Source organism: Pinus tabuliformis, chromosome J, assembly GCF_031772625.1.
Source record: "Pinus tabuliformis cultivar Carrire ecotype Pingquan chromosome J, CPIR1, whole genome shotgun sequence".
In the NCBI taxonomy this organism is placed as follows: domain Eukaryota; kingdom Viridiplantae; phylum Streptophyta; class Pinopsida; order Pinales; family Pinaceae; genus Pinus; species Pinus tabuliformis.
Genome location: NC_142295.1, coordinates 1,512,118,835 through 1,512,122,474, shown reverse-complemented (window position 1 = coordinate 1,512,122,474; position 3,640 = coordinate 1,512,118,835). Strand labels below are relative to the sequence as shown.

At 42.0% G+C, this 3,640-nt stretch overlaps 1 pseudogene; it reads left to right on the top strand.

Moving 5' to 3' along the window:
• Positions 1–937: 937 nt before the first annotated feature.
• LOC149233208 (protein ACTIVITY OF BC1 COMPLEX KINASE 1, chloroplastic pseudogene) lies at positions 938–3,097 on the top strand (annotated as a pseudogene).
• The last annotated feature ends 543 nt before the right edge of the window (positions 3,098–3,640 follow it).

Below are 3,640 nucleotides of genomic sequence, written 5' to 3'. Positions count from 1 at the left end.
CGATCGAGACGAGGTACTAATTATCAAATTTAATTCTGGTTTGCTAATGCTTCTTCATCGTGAAGTTGAATTGTTTGATAGTGCTTCATTAGACAAGGCCTTTATTCGGGCCCTGGCGGTGGAACGCAAAGTGGGTACTCGAATCCGATATCCTCAAGCCAGAAATGGTCCATCTTCCTTTGATTCTTCTAATGTCGCCTCTGCCTCATCCCCCACACCTCACCGCACCCCCTGGTGCACATTTCACAAGACCAACTCACATGCTTCTGCAGATTGTCGAGTATTGAAAAATCTCCGCCCCCAGAAAACTCTTTTTATAGAGGTCGAACAACCAAAGGCCACTACCCCACTTCCAGCTATTTCTCTCGAAAATCCAACAGAAGTGGACCCCTCTCTCATCCTCATGACTGCTAATGCAACAAACACCTCTGTTACGCCTTTGTTTACCCATAATTGTCAAATCAAACATGAGTTGGCCACGCTTATTCTTGACAATGGGAGTCAAAAGAATCTTGTGTGACAAGACTTAGTTGAATGCCTTTGCCTTCCCACCACTCCTCACCCCCAAACGTATCAGCTCGGTTGGGTCAAAAAGGACGGTCCTCGTCTTACCATCTCACAATGTTGTGCTGTCACCTTTGCTATTGGACCTTTTCGTGATACTGTGGTATGTGATGTTTCTCCTCTAGATTGTGCTGATTTATTGCTAGGAATTCCATACCAAGAGGCTCGACATGCTGTTTATCATGCTACAGATCACCAATACCACCTGCAGCACGACGGGCGCACCTATGTGCTTACATCCTCAGCTAGCACATCAACCCAACCTTCCATTGGCAAAGCTCCCATTCTGAGAGTCAATTTAAACCAAGATGTTTCTTTGTGCTTGGTTCGCCCCGTCAAGCCAGACAACCTCACCAATCCAGTCCCTCCTTCAATGGCTCCTCTACTCCATGAATTTGCAGATGTCTTCACCCAACCCACAGGGCTGCCTCCAGCACGCTCTGTTGAACACCACATTGATCTTATTCCTGGCACTTCCTTACCCAATGCCCCATCCTATCGCCTTGCTCCTCGAGAGGCAACTGAGATAGAACGCCAAATTGAAGAATTGTTGACATCCGGTCATATTCAGACGCCATCCTCGTCATATTCAGACAACAGGTATGCAGTGTTTGTGCACAGGGACTTCAATGGGTCTTCTGCTAGTAGCAACAGTCATCTTCCCAACTTGTTTTATCAAATATTTGTTGACAACTATCTAGATGTAAAAACAAGCACTTACAGTCAGAAGACAAAAAAGTTGGCACCTGCAAGACAAAAAAGAAAGATTCTGGTTTATGCAGCATCCAATTCAATTTCTAGTTCTCAAGAAGTTGCACCAAGAAATAAGGTACCATTGCGGAAAAGAGGAGAAAAAGGTAATTCTATGATGAGATTTTCACAAGAAAAATCTAGCAAAGCTATGGAGGTGCTCGATCTTGAACGAGGTGTCTGCTTTCCTTTTCGAAAATATACTCCAGAAATGGTTAGGGAAAAAGTTTTAGGCTCAAGAGGGGCAGTATTCTCACCTTTTGGTCGTGGAGTAGAGATCCTCTCGAAACTAGGGCTATATTGGATCACCCTTTTCTATGATCGACTTGTTGGGAGGGGTCTAGAGATAGTTCCATTACGTGCAGAGCAACTCCGGAATTTGCTATGTGATTTGGGACCTTCTTTTGTAAAAGCTGGCCAAGTTTTGGCAAACAGATCTGATATTGTTCGTGAAGATTATATGAATGAACTTTGCATTCTCCAAGATGATGTTCCTTCATTTCCAAATAAGATTGCTTTTACAATCATAGAAGAAGAGGCCGGTGTACCTCTTGAACAGATATTTAGCAAAATATCTTCTCAGACTATAGCAGCAGCAAGTTTAGGATAGGTTTATCCTGCCACTCTTCGTGGCTCAGTCGAAGAGGTTGCTATAAAGGTACAGAGGCCAGAAATTGAACCTATCATATATAGGGATCTTTTCCTTTTTTGAACTCTAGCTTCATTTTTGAATGGCATTAGTCTTGAAAAACTTGGTTGTAATGTGGAGCTTATGGTTGATGAATTTGGCGAGAAGCTACTTGAAGAGCTTGACTATACACTTGAGGCACGTAACATTGAGGACTTCTTGGAGAACTTCAAAGATGATCCAACAGTTAAGATTCCTCGAGTATACAAAGAACTTTCTAGTTCACGGGTTCTTGTGATGGAATGGATTGATGGCATCCATTGCACTGATCCACAAGCTATTAAAGAAGTTGGCATCCGCATACCTGATTTTCTCACTGTTGGTGTGAGTGCTGCTCTGAGACAGCTGCTAGAATTTGGGTTGTTTCATGGAGATCCACATCCTGGGAACATTTTTGCCATGCGTGATGGACGTATTGCATATGTAGACTGTGGAAATGTTGCAGTTCGTAGTCAGCGAAACAAACAAAGCCTGATTGATGCAGTGGTACATGCTGTGAATGAGGACTATGCGGAGATGGCAAATGATTTACAGGAACAAAAATCAGCTCATCATTTTATACACTCCATTTCTCAACGCCAAGCTCAAGTAATTGTTGCTTTGCAAGCAGCCCAAGATCGTGCCAAACAGAGACATGATAAGCAGTGAACACACTTGTCTTTTCAACCTGGAGATCGTGTGTGGCTCTTGTTGGACAAGCAACGCTTCAAGGGCCAGCATCATAAGCTGCACCCTCTAAGATATGGCCCATATACTGTTCTGGAACGCATTGGAGAAAATGCAGATCGCTTGGACTTGCCTTCCCAGCTTGGCATCCACGATGTTCTTAATGTTAATAATCTCAAATTATTTGAACCACCTCTCCTTGAGGAATCTATTACAATTCATCATCTGGTTGATAATATTCCAGATTTTCAGCCTCCTCTGCTCAAAGATACAATTCTGGACTTCAAGAAACGGGATACACGACATCAGCCATACTTCTCATATTTGGTTGGTCGGAAGGGACACACCAGCACAGGCAAAATGGATCAATGCAGAAACATTGCAACGCAATTTCCCTCAGTTGGTGGAGGAAGCCGGGATGCTTCCTGATCTAAACAGGGAGGAATTGGGCAACCAGAAAGGACACAAAAATCAGCAACATCTCACTGATTGGGCAACCAAGAAAAAGCGTACTATTTCATTGGAAACATCCAAGAATAGAAAAGAGGGAAACATCTGAAAAACTAGGAAAAAGGAAACATCTAAAATATATTGGCTTTATCTAATTATGCAGTTTGATTTTATCTTTTGTAATAAAGAGAATGATTGCATTGTTTATAAAATGCTCATCTCTTCTTCATAATAAAGTAGTGGTATTGTTTGCAGACCTGTGTTATTCCAGTGTTTGTGTCTACAGTCTGTTCTGTTATTCTCTGTTTTTAATTTTCAGATCTGCAAGTAGATCATACTTTCTCTTGGTTCGTTCAAACAAATTGTACATTTGCTTGACATCTTCATATGGTGAACATCTTGATAGATTTGTCAGTGAAGTAAAGGATATTTTTAACTCACTTTGGATGGAAGATGGAGAAATAATCAATCCTGTTAACTCCCTACATGCATAACCTGGTAAATGTCTTCGGTTCAATAATG